This window comes from Dermacentor albipictus, unplaced genomic scaffold, assembly GCF_038994185.2.
Source record: "Dermacentor albipictus isolate Rhodes 1998 colony unplaced genomic scaffold, USDA_Dalb.pri_finalv2 scaffold_12, whole genome shotgun sequence".
Classification (NCBI taxonomy): domain Eukaryota; kingdom Metazoa; phylum Arthropoda; class Arachnida; order Ixodida; family Ixodidae; genus Dermacentor; species Dermacentor albipictus.
The window spans coordinates 6,840,260-6,857,698 of record NW_027225566.1 but is presented as its reverse complement, the minus strand read 5'-3'; the positions used below and the strand labels follow the sequence as shown (position 1 = coordinate 6,857,698).

At 43.6% G+C, this 17,439-nt stretch overlaps 1 long non-coding RNA gene across 1 annotated transcript; it reads right to left on the bottom strand.

Annotated features, from left to right (window-relative positions):
- Positions 1 to 1,656: 1,656 nt before the first annotated feature.
- On the bottom strand, positions 1,657 to 13,463 carry LOC135914150 (uncharacterized). The gene is made up of 5 exons (XR_010568221.2): positions 13,080 to 13,463; positions 11,986 to 12,090; positions 11,201 to 11,452; positions 4,634 to 4,778; positions 1,657 to 1,863 (listed from the first exon to the last, which is right to left on the bottom strand). It is a non-coding gene; the product is annotated as an uncharacterized lncRNA (long non-coding RNA).
- Positions 13,464 to 17,439: the final 3,976 nt, after the last annotated feature.

Below are 17,439 nucleotides of genomic sequence, written 5' to 3'. Positions count from 1 at the left end.
TCGTTGCTTGCACTTGCTGTCCGCCGTCGGGTGTTGGCCCCCGCAGAGCGTGCAGTTGGGCAAGCACTGGTGGTCTTCAGCCGGGTCGTTGGCTCTGCAGCCGCGGCACCTCTTCTTGTCAGGATTAGGACAGACGTCGACTCTGTGACCCAAGTCACCGCACCCGTAGCACGCGTTCGTTCTGCCGCCTGTATAGCGTGCCGCGTATTAGGCTTACGCCACACATGACGTAGTTCGGCACTTTCATGCCGTTGAAGAGCACTACCACCGTCGAGGTGTTTTTGATCCGCTTAGCTTCCAAGGCCTTGGGATTTCTTTGGTTCACGATCATGGCCTGAAGCTGGGCCTCGTTGATTTCGGGGTCCACTCCTCTGATGACCCCCTTGCACGTGTTGTCCGGCGCCGCAATGTATGCGGCCACATTGTATGCGCCTTCTCTTAGGTGAAGCTTGTGAACTCCGGCGTATGCGTTCGCGTTCTTCTCGGCTGGCGTGGACACGACGAGAATGTTCTCGGTTGCGTTCGGACAAACGATGTCTTCCTCGGTCTCGTTCGGCGGGAGTGAGGCCGCCATTGCTAGCGCTTGCGCCAGGCGAATGTGACTCACTTTCTTTACGTCGAGGCCGTCTCTCGGCCTCACTGTGATACGAATGTGGTCCCTCAGTAGCCGGGGGAGCCTCGATGCGGCGACGAGGCGCTTGACCGCGCTCTGCGGGCCGGCCGTGCGGCGGCCGCCATTCGTCTCTGCTCGTCCCTCGTTGCCTCGGTCCGGAACGGCCAGTCCCAGTTTGGCCTTCTTGTTTCTGCCCATGGCCGTCGTCCAGTCTGGGCGATTCGCTTCTTCTTGGGAGATGCCCTCTCCCTCCACGACGGTCTCCATAGCGGGCATACTGCCCCCCCCTACTAGAAAATCCTGTTTGTTTTCAAACGGGTTTCATCAAATAGGGTTATGGAACGGGACCCCGTTTGATCCTGTTCAGTCCTGACCTGTTTAAATCCTGTTTATTCCTGTTTAAACCTGACCCGTTTAAATCCTGTTTAAACCTGACCCGTTTAAATCCTGTTTGATCCTGACCCGTTTAAATCCTGTTTAATCCTGACCCGTTTAATCCCGTCCTATCTAACCCAGACCTGTTTGCCCCTGTTCAGACCTATATTTTGCTGCATTCATACCTGGTCCTTTCAGAATGGATTGATGTTGCTTAATATAATTTACTCTTAAACCTATTTTGTACATTTGTGTATTTGCGATCAGCATTGAAGAGAAGTAGATCTGCATTATGTTTGCAACAAGAATGCCACTTTCACATGTAGGTTTGCCTGGTACATTGCTTGATACGAAGATGAACACAATTTTCGGCATAAATTGATTAGCACTACCAACACTGATGTGATAAATCATGAACATGTTTTGTATGACCCACGAGTACGTTCTCTATGTATGACCTACAAGAAAATGCACCCTGAAGAAGACTACCTCATTTTCATATTTACTACAAGTATGCAAATGTAATTCTTGCAGATTTAGTATTTGTTCGATTACTTGTACTCGTTTTAATGCAGTGCTTTTTGTTGTAATGGTTTATTCACAAATCCACAGTAAAGCGTAATTTTGGGGTGAAAAATGTCAGGCAAAGTATTCGCATGTACTTGTAAGTGAAAAAGACAAGTATACTTTACGTAGGTATTTCTGTACACCAACTTGAGCTTTCATTAAGCCTGAAGTCATCCGGCTTAAAAAAAAAGCATGTCATAAATGTCCCAAGCACTGTTTATTGGACCTTCTAACGGTATTTCGATGCATCCAGTCTGCCGAGAGAAGACCGCTGGAGTGGGTTGCTTGGGTGAAAGCGAGCAGGGCACCTGAAAAAGTAAAGCCAATAATTTATCTTGACTCATGCAACAGGTTGGCACATAGGCAAATTCGCCTATGTTCCCACAGATAAGAAAGGTTCAGCATTCTGGTCATAGGAGATAATGAATAAATCTTATTGAAAAATATGTGGTTTCATGCAATGCCTATGTTTCAAGGGAACATGGATTACTGTGGGAGAATAAGTTGTCATAATTAGCAGGCGATTGAAGCAAGTGTTATAGGAAAAAGATGGACGCATCGTTTGATTAGCAATAATTACTAGTATTGAAGCAACAAAATACAAACATGAAATACCTTTAAAAACAACACCGACAGGTTGAGATAATAAATTATTCAGAAACTAAACCCTTCTGCCAGCAAAATACCGTAGTGTACTGGCTTTGACATTGCGCTGCTCAGGCAGAGGGCATGGGATTGAATCCCGGCCACAATGGCTGCATTTAGATGGCAGGGAAATGCCAAAACCCCTATGTAAGGTCTATTGGGTACACGTTAAAGGAGACTAGGGATCCCGCCAACTTGAAGTTATAAAAACCGGGGTAAATTTCGAGATAAGCAAACTCACAAAAGTAGAAGGCCCTGGCCATGCGAAGACCATATAAAACCTTTTAAGGTAGGTGCCAGCAGCCGCAAAATTTCTTGCAAAAGCGAAATATAGCAGAAGCGGTATTTTTCCGTAGATCACTTTTGCAAGGTATTTTACAACTTGACACCCGACATGTTGGGCATCTACGGGCAACAGTAATTCTTGCACAGATCATAGCAAACACTGTTGCACCTAGTTATACATAGACACATAGGTATAGGTACAGTTGCCGACTGATTTTCCGGACTCCGAAAATTCGGACTTGATTACTCGGTCTGCTTCACGGCACCGCCATTCTCCCCATGGACCATAATGTATAACAACTTCCGAAAGTTCGGATGCCTTGCAACCTCTCGTCTGATTTTTCGGACACTCCTTGAGCCAACTTGATCAAGAGCACCATGCACCGACTCTGACCGTTGCATGCTTCTACTTCTACTTGCTGAACGACATTTTTGTTTTGAACGGAGCCTCCTTTCTGCCCCATGAAGTGGCGCTACTGCAAATCTCTGCTCATCATCATCGTCTCTGCCTGGTTTGTAGCTACAGCAGTTCCGGTCTCAGCTTAGTATGCCATGTCAAGACAATCCAGCAGCTGATTTGTTTGTTTCTTCGTGCACGACGCTGCGAGTAGGCTAGGTTTTTTGTTTGTGCAACTGATGTCGGCGTGACGATGTTTGATGAAGCAAGATGGGCCAATTCATTCCACTAATATCTAGAATAGCTACCTGTAAGCACCACCTACCTTTGAACAACATTTGCAAAGCAAAAAACCTCATCCTGAAAAGTCTGCACATGAAGACATCGGTAGCATCATCAGCGTGGGGCCTCAAGATATTTCGGCAAGCCAAGAAATTACTGACAGCATGAGTGCAAGCATGCCAACAGGAAATCAGTGGCTGAATAATGCGCCTTCTACCAATTGGTAGACAGTGCATTTTTGCAAAGCCCTAACTACAGCAGATCATTGTTCAGGAGTTCCCGAATGCACAACTCTATGCCATTTTCACACCGACTCTAGGGAAGCACCTCTGCACAGTTGCAAGAAAAAAAGCTAGATACCCCAAGAGAAATGAGCCCACTCAAGCCATGGAAGTTGTGTTTACCTTGTCTTCCTACAACTACTCAAAACCTAGGACTGCTGTTTTGCACAAGGGAACAAACGTCAACATTGGTGCCTCGCCCAACACAAGTGGTCTGCGCTGTAGAAGGTGCCATCAGTCAGCCCACAGATGAGGCCCACACCAGTGCTGTCAGTGTGCTGTACAAATTGCAGAAGCACAGCCTACAAGCTTGTCTGCCTTAGTGTGATCGCACCAATGAACGAAAACTAACGAATCAAGTTTGTTTCGTGCCGAGAACAGTTGCCTCATGCTGGCTTGGTTTGTTGTGTAGGCATGTAAATAATGAAAAGGCCTGCATCACTATCTCTGAAAAAAAATCATGTGACAAAGCACGTACAGTACACAGGTGCAGTGTCTATCACATACCATTTCGTGCAGTAGAGGCTACATCGGATAAACCGGCCAATGTATAAATGACTGGCAGCGTGACCAAGCAAACTTGATGCATGGGTCTGTTAGCAGTGGTAGTGCACTGCTCTCGGCGCACATGCACCTATGTTTGAAAGCTGCTTTATCGTGACAAAATATAAAGACAAAAGCGCTGGAGAGATATCTGAGGCTTTTCTTATATGTATGACGAGGAACCTAGCGCTAGCTCCCCATGCAGTGAATTACTAGACACTGAGACTGCTTCTTATCATTGTAAAACAAGTGTCACGCTCACCATGTGATGCGTCCTTTTCGTTTCTGTGCGAACAGCATGTATTCAGATCTATTCTCCCCCTTTCACCTTTTGCACAATATCACTGTGCGAGCAATAATACTGAACTGTTAGTAGCACTCTGTCCTGTTGCCTCCTTTCTTTCCTTGTGAATTGTGTGCTAAATAAGGCTTTTTTTTGGTGAAAGAGTGCTAGTTTAACGCATAAACTAGCGCCATGGCACTTTGCAATAAAGGACTGTTATAATTCTCTAAAAATTTGTCTATGCAGAACAGTGTCAAAAGAACACCTTAAAGAAAGAACATGAGTGTATCTATCACAAAGACCAATCCTTGTCTTTTTTCCTTAACATAATTTTCAATACCGATATTGAAGTACAAGCTCACCATATTATATCACCTTGTCAATGAAGCAAGGCACAATGGTGCCCAACTGTCGCGGGACCAACTTGGATGTGGAGATCAGCGCAGATCAGCAACATAGCATGGTCTGCTTACACTTCTTCTCCAGGTCCAGCCATACCTACAGCAGCTATAAAACAAGTGAGCTTAGAATCACAAGCGAAACAATATAAAAAGTGACACTGAACAAAGTAACTTTCGTTAAGCATAATTAGGATCGAAATGCTGACATTATGCCCATAAGTAACTTCACTTTGAGCAACAAAGCATTCAATTTAAGAAAGATTATATGTATCAGCTATCTATGTGAGAAAGATTAATCGAACGCCCTCTATTTGCCATACCCCTCCCCTTATGCATGGATGTCTCCCTGACTGAGTGAGCTGATCCCAGGTATAGAGTATTTAAAGGTTGTCACTTGGTGGGCCAATCCCGATACCATTGCATGACTTGTACAATAATTTTAATGTGTTGTAATGCTGGCCATCCTGCAGGCATTGCAACATTATAGCACCCATAAGGCACGTAATAGTCACCTATTAGTTAACCTGATAAGGTTAACTAATAGGTGTCCCCAGAAGCATAACTCGGCATGTATACTCGGAGGCCATTATTATAAGAGAAGCAATGGCAGAGGTGAAGCTTTATCCTGTGCCATATGCAAAATAGCCGAGCACGCCCAGCTTCTGGTTACATTCTCACTTGTGACCACTGCAACAGGCTGACTGACATGCGTAACCAGCAGTTTGTAGGACCACATTTTCATAACCTGCAATTTGTTTTTCATCTGAAGAGATCAGCCTCAAGCTCCATGATGCGCTGCACTCAAGAAGCATTATAAACTGGCAACATTTAAATGCTATGCTGCATGGTTTGTTGCATGCTTTAGGAATTTACTTATTTATTATACACATAGCTCATAGGCTCCAGTTGGAGTATTGCATGAGGTGGCAAGAAAACAAATTCTGAACTAACAAGGAGAACACTCAACAAAACAAGTCAGACCAAAGAAGAAAAAATAACATACTCTCATAATGGGACTATGTATCTGGCAGCTAGCTTCTAAAAAAGACAATTAGGAATGTTCTACTACTGGTAGCGCTTCAGGGGATGGAATGTAGAATTCCAAGTTTCATACACTTTTAAGCCACCTTTCGTGGCTTTTTGTTTTGAACTCCTATTCTCTGTACTATTAAAGAAATGAATACCCCCTCCAAAATAAAACAAAGGAAAACATGTAATGCACAGTAATGTAACACAATAATGTAATGCACAACAGTGAATACTTAGAAAAATGTAATTAAGAACATGGAGTCTATGTGGGCACAGATGTTAGAAGTCTACATGAAAGCATAATAATAAAGGTGGGTGAAGCATTTATGCTTTTGTCGGGCAGCCTGCAGCAAGACAAACAGGTAAAAGGATATGCATGCCTCACAAAACAGTCCCTAAAAATATCTGTCACAATACAGTGAGTAGGTATATCATGCATATCTACAATAGCTCCTAATTATATTTAACTCAGAGGGGGCTACCTATGTAACTTGATCAAACTGAAGGTGGGCCAAATTCTAAATATACGATTCAAGTAGACAGAAAATGGACGTTAGGAAAATGCATCTACAGCAAAAGTGTTGTACATTATTGTTGTACATTATGTCATACCTGCCAACCTGTGAACATAATATTTTGTAAAAATGCTGCAGACACTAAATTCTTTGTTGGGGACATAGCACACATTATTTTAAAGCTTGCTCTCAGCACCTCCATTGTTGCATCCACACACACATTATTAATAAAGGGAAAATCGCACATCTACCCGCTCGTAGTAATTGCTACAAAAGAAACCCATACGGATTCCTCGAAAGGAAAGCCTCACAGTTGAAAAGAAGAAACCGTCCAGGTCTGGGACTCAAACCCGGGACCACCGCCTTTCCGGGACAGCCGCTTTACCATCTAAGATGACCAGGCGGCTAGCAGATGGCCAGGCCAAGTCGAATTTGTCGACAACATGAAGCAAAGTAATAGTTCTGCGGAAACGCGCAAGGTGTAGAGAAGTAATTAATAAAGGAGAAAAAAATATTACGTCAAACCCTTGCTTTTGCTTCGCGTTGTCAAGTAATTCGACTTGGCCCTGCCATGTGCTAGCCAGCTGGTTATCTCAGATGGTAGAGTGGCTGCCGCGGAAAGGCGGTAGTCCCAGGTTCGAGTCCCGGACCAGGACGAATTTTTCTTCAACTGTGCTGCTTTCCTTTTGAGGAACACATACAGGTTTCCTTTGTAGCAAATGGTACGAGCGGGTGGATGCCTGATTGAAATGAAATGAAATGAAATGAAAGTTTATTTTCCATCTTGTAAGGTACAGATCTTGTAAGATACAGATGGAGGGGTGGAGGAAACAAAGCTGTCCATTGAACAGCTTGACAAGTCCCCCATCCCTCATTTGGGCAGAGGCAGCATCACATTCTTTCATTCAAATATACGCATGTATACCGTACATACATAATTTTGCACATCATATACATTACTCAAGAAGTCACGAAGATCATCAAAGAAAAATGTACATATAGTGGTCATAGAAGTATTACAAATCAATCGCGTACATCAGCCGGAGCTCATTGAGAGAGGAAGAGAACAGATTGAAATCAACCGAATTGTAATAGTTTAGGAGTGTGGGTAATGTATACCTCAGACACTGTTTCCCATAGTTTGACCTTGGTGTCGGTACTGCCCAGTCTTCGAAGTGTCTTGTGCTATATAGTGGTGGTCTAGTTTGCAATTGGGCGAGTTTATGTAGATTAAAAATATTCTTATAGACTTCTGCCTTATAGACACGACTTAATCGATATTTGTACAAATTATACGCTGGAATTACACCAGTGTTCATGAAGAAAGTTATTGTCGATGCAGTGTAGGGAGCATTATATGTATGTCGGAGATATTTTTTCTGTAGTAAGTAAATGTGCTCTAGATTGCTGGTTGTCGTGTTTCCCCACACTAACTGACAATAGTTCAAGTGTGAATAAAAAAGGGAATTATATAGCAAGAGTTTGATGTGCGTAGGAAGAATGTACCTTAATCGGCCTATTACACCTGTTATTTGGCTCAGTTTGATTACAACATTTTTGACATGATTATCCCAAGACATGTTCGCGGAAAAGACGACACCCAGACATTTGAAATTTTCGACTATTTGAATACTGCGCGAGTTGAATTTAATATCTTGATGCAGAGGTATATGTTTATTTTTCGGCTTAAATATAACTGCTTTCGTTTTGCTCTCATTTACCTTCATTAGATTAAGTTTCGACCATTCCTCTAAGGATTTCATTGTACTGTTACATTGTTTAATGAGAGTATGGATGTCATTCCCTGCGAAAAAAATACTGGTGTCATCTGCATAGATGATAAATCTTGCCTGAGGGTTTATGTTGACGATATCGTTAATATAAATATTAAAAAGTATAGGGCCTAAAATACTTCCCTGGGGCACTCCGCTATGGACAGACCTGGCTTTTGAAGTAAAAGTATCTATTTTAACAACTTGGGCTCTGTTGGAAAGGTAGGATTTTATAAGAGATAGTGATTGTCCTCGTATCCCATAATTCTGTAATTTCTCCAGCAAAATATTATGGTCAACTAAATCAAATGCTTTTGAAAAGTCTACGAAAATACCAACAACTACTGCTCTGTTCTCGAACTCTGTTAGTATATATTCTTTCTGTTCTAGTAATGCTAACTCGACTGATTTGTTCTTACGGAAACCGTATTGATGTGGTGTTAACAAGTTATGTTTTTCAATGAAGTTTGTCATCCTTGGACACAAAATTTTTTCGAACACATTTGAAAACACGGGTAGAATGGATACCGGCCTGTAATTTCCCAGATCATTCCGATCTCCTTTTTTATAAATAACAGTAACCTTTGCAAACTGCATTTTCGCCGGAAAAATTGCTGATTGCAAGCACGTGTTAAAAATGTGAGCGAGTACTGGGGCAATAGTGTAAACCACGTGTTTAATAGGGCCAACATGAAGACCGTCTATGTCACAACTGGTGCTGTTGTTCAAGGCTTTTATAACGGACGTAACTTCATTCAGTGTTACAGGATGAAGGTACATTGTGTTGTTATGAGCGCATACGTAGTTACTAGCCTGAGAGGATGGAGACCGAGTGTTACCGATACTTGTGAAGAAATCATTAAATGCATCAGCGAGCTTAACACCGGATAAATCTTTGCCATTAATGTGTAATTTCGTTAAAGGCTTGTGTGAGTGATTTCGATCTAGGAGAGTGTTCAACCTCGACCATAGCAAACTATGTTGACGACACTCAATGTCCAGCAAAGATGAATAGTATACTGTGCGTGCGTGTCGCAATTTTTTTGTTAGCCTATTGCGATACTTTTTGAATGCGACAAGGTCATCGGTTGATCGTGTCTGAAGGAAATGTTGATATAACTTGTCCCTAATTTTCATTTCATTGCGTAATTCAGGATTAATCCATGGTTTCCGCGTTTTCTTACTTTTTCTACGTGTTCTGAAAGGGAAGCTATTGTGGTATAGTTGGGTCAGTATATCTAAGAACTTGTCGTAAGCCTCATTGGCATCTGTAAGGTTATAGTGTCCCATTTTGTTGACATCAGGGCGTCGCGAAAAGACTTGAGCGTTTAATCTGTAATTAGCTGGTACAATACTGGTGGCAACTTTTTTCCTTTTTACCCGCTTAATTCTATACACAGAAACACCGGCAGATGATCACTGATTGAACACGATAAAGCTCCAAATTTAACTTTTGTTGCATGGAATTAGTAATAAATAAATCAAGGGTTGACTCGCCTTCCGGTGTAATCCTAGTTGGCACATTAATTAAGTTGGCAAAACCATTTGATACTATAACCATGTTGAAAGCGTTTGAAAAATAACTGTTTGTACTCATGTCAATGTTAAAATCTCCACTGGCTATTATTGTCTTAGAATTATGATTATGAGCCACAAATGCTAGAAATTGGTCATAAAACTCTAGAAACGCTGATATATCACCGGACGGTGGCCGATAACACACTGAAAATACATGCTTATCTGTGCACAGTGACAACAATTCATAGTCTGGAGACATTACGGTATAAGGTTCAATGATTTCACATTCAGCATCACTCATAATGAGCAGCGCCACTCCACCCCCTCTCGAGTGTGACCTGTTTAAATATTAGGTGTTATAATTAGGCAACCTAAAAACATCACAGTCATTAGTACTCCACGTCTCGGTTAGCATGATAACCGGAAATTCGAAAGAAAATCTGGTGAACAGCTCCTCCAAACATGGCACCTTATTTCGCACAGATCGTGTATTCAGATGGATAAATTTGATGCAGGGTGCAGAAAATGGTGCGACAATTTCATCTACATCATTAGGCAAGTGAAACTTCATCTCCTCTTGCATCCTTCCTTTATCACACAGATAAAAAAACAAAAAAACTATCGATTATAGCTCTTCCAGTTCGCCCCTATCCTTAATGTGAAGGGCATGAGCTCCCTCGGTCTTTCGAACAAGCACCTTGCCGTTAACGTACCAAGCAAACTTATACCCTTTCTCTTTTGCCACTTCTTTTGCGGATCGTAGAAGCTCCCTGTTTTGCCGAGTCAAATTTTCTTGAAAGAAAATTCGCAGTTTTTCGTCCCGCAGGCAGTTCTTTTTTTTAAGCCATGCATCTCTGGTCTCCTGCCTTGTGAAACGAACGATTATTCCCGGCACGTAGTCTCTCCTCGCGGGCAGCCGATGCACGGATACAACGTCAGCCTCTATAAGTTGAGGTATTTGTAGCTTTTCAGCAACCTCATTGAGAGAAGACATCAAGTTTTCATTCTCCTTAACAGGGAGTCCATGGACTTCTAAGTTCAGCCGCCTACTCCGGAACTCTAGGTCATTCACCTGCTCTTGAAGACTGGATTCTGCGGACGCATGCAACTTTTCTTTTTCTTCCAGTTCTGTCACTTTTCTTCTTAGATCTTTAATTTCATTGTCCTGCTTAGAGATCTTTTCTCGAAATTCATCAAATTTTTGTGACAGAAACTGAACTGCCTGTTCCATGCTGTTCACCTTTTCTACCAAGGTCGGCAGGCCCTCGAGTTTCTCGTTGATTGAAGTAAGAGCCAGGCTTATGGCAACGTCATCCTCACTGCGACTAGCCCGCAAGCCAGCGCTTTTGCACGTCGCGCATTTCCAGGCCTTTTTTGCCGCCTCAGATTTTGATTTGTAGGACTTTTCTTGCAAACCAGCACACTTCCCGAAATGATACATGTACAAACACTCACTGCATTTCACAGACCCTTCGTCCTGTACAGCTAGCTGACACGTTAAGCAAATCTCAGACATAGCGTAAAAATAGAAGGCAAAAATAAATGAAAGCAAGGAAAAACCAGCAAGCATGAATTACAGTAAACCAGTCATTGGCCAGCACAACTGTACGATTCTACAACAGTGGCAGCAGTGGCAGCAGCGACAGCATAAATGAAAACCGCAGGATTTCAAAAGAAAGCTGAGAATTACTAACCTGCAACAGCAGAGTACGACGGTTAGACGCGTTCCCAGAATGACCGCCGACTGGGAAACACCCCACTATATTAGGCTGCCATGCGTCGAACGGCGCTTGCGCAGAGATTGTCCGCACGGTCGCCAACCCAGAAGCAGAGCGGAGCCGTCGTATTTCCTCGTAGAAACACTGATGATACGAACGGCCGCACGTAAGGCAGTTGATCCAGGGATGCTCCAGTTGGATCAAAACAGCTTGGCTTCGATGCAGCAACTGCAACAGCAGAGTACGACGGTTAGACGCGTTCCCAGATGCTGCCGCTCTCCACTTCTCTCCACCTCGTGTGTTTGCGCAGAACTATTACGTCACACACACATTATCAACCATTATTTAACTTGTCGTGCAGCACGAAAAGCAGCAGCGAACTTGAAACCAGTAACTGACATTTTTTTTTAGATTACAGAGCTTTACGCTGCTTCAGGAATTTATCTGACTAAACTTCCTAAAAGCAAGTGCCCCTCTGATGTTCTCGTTAGAGATATTGCATCGCTAATAATAAAGCAGTACAAGTACCATTACAATTAATTTTTTACATGCATTTTAACAGTGTCATGCCGTCAATCTCTCAACAGCTTTAAAACATCTTAACCAACACAACTTCATTGTCTTTCTAAAATGACATTCAGAAAATTGTAAAATGAGCCCACATTTGTAAACCCACGAAAAATTCAGGAGAGTTTCCAAACATGGATGATACCAACAAAATCTGCAGCTCGTGTAAGTGGCAGCAACTGCTTTGCACACACCTTGTCACAGCGTGCACATCAGGTACTTTTCCGTGCTGTTGAGGCTGCAGAAGTGCCGCAGGTGCATATGTGGAGGTGCCTCTGGTTCACAAAATCTTGCCATCCCTAAACAAAATAAATACTTATTTATTGTAATCCCTGCTGAAACTGCAAACTTGTGATATAAAAAGATCACGTCATATTTTGAAAAAAGTCTCATACAACGAGTTACATGAAGCTGCAACTGGTTGTGCAAATATCTGATTGTAACATCACAGGCGGTTAAATAACAAGTAAATCGAACTGTAGAGAACATGAATCTACTATGAAAAGGTTCACACAAACGTACAGCTGTATAACGTGAAATGTGAATTGTACTATCAAAAAATTCCTTAGAACATGAAAAGCGTTCCAAAACCTAACTTGTCTATGCGGCGCAACAAAGCACTGCTCCCAAAGGACGATGCGCTTAAAACTACAACAGACCACCTCATTTCTGGAGAGACAATACAGAAAAGAGAAAGATTTTTCGATTAAAAAGAAACATTGCTTATGTAATTTCGGCTTCTCTGCTAGATCGGAATCCTTTACAAGTACACGAAAACACACAGGACACTAATACACGTCATCTGACGACACTCTATAAACAGAAGAATTTCCATACAAGCTAAAAATCTGGCCATGCGTCGACGAAGAAATCGGGTGCTATCTCGCGCAGCTGGTGGCTGTGACGACGACACATCGACGTACTACTTCTAGAAATGCCTATACCATTTCTTAATGAAAAATTATATACACAAACAGTAACTTTCTTTGCTTGAATTTTTGTGCCCATTTAGATCAAAGAACCACCCGCGCTAGCGTGCTTCATAGGTGAAAGTAAATAAACCACAGATAGAGCTGTTGGTAACATGAATACGTTTTAGGGCAATTTCCATGGAACTTTTTGCTAAATGTGCACTGCGACATGAAGAACAACCATTTGAAAAGCACATTTATAATTCTTGCTGCTTTACAAATCCGGATCCGGTTGTTGTACGGATCTTGCGATACGTACAACAACGCACACTTCACGAACCATAGACAGGAAGAATGCGCATAAGCGCCGGACTTACCTTTCTAGGCGTACTCGGAAGACGCTCCTTTTAGTGTCGCAGGTGCCGTGGCATCGACTGCACCAACGGTCCTACCGGCGCACACACTGTTGAATTGCGGATCAACTACAGGACGTAAGAGCACAACTTTCACCAAATTCTTCCGTACAGCGCGATACGATGCAACAGTGCCAGAGGAGGAGATCCTGTTCATGAGCCCGGAACAAAGGAAGCGCGAAGGGTCATATCTTCGACATCGGCGCACCACACGAAGGATACTGCGGGCTACATTACGCGGTCCCAGGGGTTTTGTGAGTCTCAATGCATACAAAATGCACCACAATTTCTCTCGGCACAGCGTACACACGATTAAACAACTACATCGGACGGCGTCAATGCAGCAAGCACATGTGGCGACAACTGAGGACGCCAAAATAATATCACCTGTAACTTTACCGGCGCTACCTGTGCTGCCATCTGTAGGCCGCCACCGAAAGCGACCGTGCTTTCGGTGATCTCATGGATGGTGACGGCGTTGTATTTCGATGTTATGCGAGTCGTACAGCGTCTTGTAAGACGTGTTTCAGCAACGTTGCTTTTAATATAGAGGACAGCAATCTGCGTATACGCCGTATAGACGTCTCACCCACTTGAAAAACACAACAGCAAATTTTCAGTCTGTCGTATTTTGGGACGTTGTGACTGTCGTTCTGTTCTCTGTAGAGGGACGCCCTGTAGTCGAAAATTCTGTAGTTCCTGATCAATATTTGATTAAAAATTCACAGAGGCCATTTTAAGGATATGTAAAATTATTAATACGAAATCAAATAAAAAAATAAAAGTAGAAAAAAAATGCCTTTCGCCTCGGATTCGAACTCCGAACCTGACGGTTCCGAAACAAGCATCTTTCCACTGCACCACGCCGAACATCAGCACTTTCGTACGTTTAAGCTATGTCAAGAGTGTAAATTGCTGTCTGGGTTGCTGTTTACATTTGCATTTTAAAAGCCACGATGCGCTTTCACTTCACCGCGTCAACTGTCGCATCTCTAGATGAGCAAAAGTGTTGTTACCATCGACAGGTACATCGTGGAGCGCTAGACCATCGATTTTGCTGTAACGATATCCATATTTCATACGAAATTCAGAAATAGACAACGGTGACCGGGGACACTGAGGGTTGTTACTGCTAATTTCGACAGTTGTCTCTTGCTCTTTACACTTTTGAGCTCGCATATAATTCGTGTGTTCAATGCAATATAGCTACATAAACACTCGTGGGTGAGTCTTCATCTCGACAAAATACTGGCTTCTCACGGCAGCGCTGTTCCAGATTAATGAGACCCGAGCGAGACAGCTTCTCACGCAACTTTGTGGAACAATCCAAAACTTCTTTTCCGCTTCGCATGTGGTTGTGCAATATTTCTGGGAAATTAACTAATGTGTCAGTGTAACCGCACATTGTAAGTCCACAGGCCTTTGTGCCCCATCTTACCAAATAAAACAAAGCGGATACGCAGCCATTGCCGCAGATGGTATGATTTTGATCAGCGGCCGATTTTGAGGAGGCCGGTAGGGCGTTGCTGGTGCCGCGTCGTCACTAAAGTCCCTCAATCATTATAGAGGGACCTTAGTCGTCACGGCACAATTATAACAATTGGCAACGTCGACTTTAATGCCGGTGTCGGTGCTATCAGTACTGCCGGCTTCAGAGAAGCACGATTGAATACCACACAAGAAAAAAAGTACAGTGTACACCACCGATGCGAAGCTGACATTTTAAAGGGCCGCGACGGAAAGTGCTTCTGTTGCGACTTCAGAACTCTTGGCCGTCGCGACCGAATGTTTCTGTTGCGACGTCAGAATCGCTGTCGTAACGTCAGAAATGTCTGTCGCAACTTCAGAAACGTTAGGAACTTCTGTCGTACAACAGAAATTGCTGTAGTTGCAGCAGGAATTCCTGTGTCTTTTTCAACTGGGCAGGACCGGGAATCGGTTTGAAATTCGCAGCTAGCATATCGCAGTTTGGTCTGTGAATGTTCCGAGATGGTCACGCAATTTCTGTAGAGCTTGATAATGGCCCCAATTTAGCACTAGGGGCTAAATTGTCAGGATGTCGAACAATAAAACAGTTCCTCCCCAGTTCTATTCAAGCATTAAACTCGTATGCATGATACCATCCAGTATGGTTGCCGCAAAGCTCCAGAATAAACCAGCTTTTGTGCCAAACAGGCGACCCTATATGGTGCCACTGTGTCCAGTATAAGCCAGTTTAGTTGCAAACAGGGCCCCTGTTAAGATCCATTTCTGCTTGAACTGGTCGTGCCTATACCTGCTTGCATGCCAAACGGGACCCCACTCAGCCCTGTTCATGTGTGAACTGGTCCAGTTTGTACCTGTTTGCATGCCAAACGGGACCCCGTTCAGACCTGTTCGTGTGTAAACTGGTCCAGTTTGTACCTGTTTGCATGCCAAACGGGACCCCGTTCAAACCTGTTCGTGTGTAAACTGGTCCAGTTTATACCTGTTTGCATGCCAAACGGGACCCCGTTCAAACCTGTTCGTGTGTAAACTGGTCCTGTTTATACCTGTTTGTTGCTAAACAGGTCCCTGTTAAAACCAGTTTAAACCTGTATAACCCAGTTTGAATTTAAATAGGATTTTCCAATAGGGCCGCACAAGTACGAGCGAGGCCTGGGCCTGCTCGCTCTAAAGCAAGAAAGTCTGCACGACTTTTTGTTTGCAGAAACACGGAATACAACGTATATTTTTTTCTTATCATATTGAGACATTCATCTGTGAGCCAGGGCTCACGTATCTTCTTGGATTTCTTTACCATTTTGAATCTAAAGCAGGTTCTGTAGGCTTCAGTAAGGATAGAAATGAAAATGTTGTAGGCTTTGCTAGCGTCTACACATTCAAAGACAGGGTTCCAAATTATTTTTTTTATTTCTGCCCTAAAGTTGTTCAATGTTCACAAATTCATCTTTTGAACAATGAATGACTCAGAATGAGTCACACTTTTTTTCATATTTCACCGTGTTTACAAAACATATAAATAGGTACGTGGTGACTCACGGCTGCTGAGACAACACCCGATTGTATCCTGTCTTCAATGCTGTTAGTTACGAATAAATCCAGAAGACTTTCAGAAGAGTGCCTGCTGCGTGTTGCCTCATTAAGAACGTTTTTGTAACCAAATGAATCCAACATTACCTGCAATTCTCGTGACTGATTTGTATTTTGCAATCGGTTAATGTTACAGTCACCTCCAATTGTAAAGTGCAGCCTATTTAATGACACAAAACTTAGCACGCTCTCAAGAAAAGGAAGAAATGCGTCCAGTTTACCATTCGGTGGGCGGTACAGCACAACAAATAAAGATTTCTGATACTGTAAGGATGATACTGTAAGACGCGTGCATCTGTTCTTCTATGCAGACGACAACGAATGTAGGGACATTAACGGATTTCGTCTAGAGGGTCAGGGGGATTCGGCGAGATCAAAGAAGACGTGGCTCTGGCCTGTTTTGTATTTGAAGAAGTTGTCCTGCGGCTCTTGAACGCCTCCCTGTCTACTGTCCACGTTGTACTGCGACACTGGTGGAGGTGCGGGGTACTGACCGCGCCTTATGCTCGGGAGTCCTTCTGGGAGTCGTTCCTCTAGCCCGGACGCGTCATCACCAGTTTCAACACCCGTGCATCGCTTTAGTCGTCGATTGCTAGGCCTTGCCCCGGAGTTCTCCCCCTTTCAACCACCCCTGTCCAGGAGCTCCACACATCTCGTAATGGCCGAAACCAGCCCAACGCAAGCACCCCAAAGCAGCCGGTTTTCCAGTCCACAGCAAGTAACCGTTCTGCATCCTCTGGTTCCCGATCGCTATCGCGGAGCAGTCTTCGAAGACATTGAAGACTGGCTTGACAAATATGAACGCGTTGCACAGAATAATCAGTGGACTGAGCAGCAAAAGCTCTCTCACGTCTATTTCGCCCTTGACGACAGCGGCCGTACTTGGTACGAAAACTGCGAAGCTAGCCTAACGAGATGGAATGACTTTCGTCAGAAAATCACAGATACTTTTGCTTGTGCCGACCGACGCGACCGTGCCCCGCAGATGATGAAGCTACGCGTACAACAACCTAATGAGTCGGTAACAATGTTCGCCGAGGACATGGCCTGCCTCTTTCGTAGAGCCGACACGAACATGACTGACGAAAGAAAGTTGCGCTACCTCATGCGAGGTGTAAAAGAGCAGTTGTTCGCGGGACTTGTGCGGAATCCACCAGTCACCGTCGCGGACTTTATCAAAGAGGCTACGGCTATTGAGCGGGCCCTTCATCAGAGATGCAGACAGTACGATCGACTGTCCACCAGCACCACA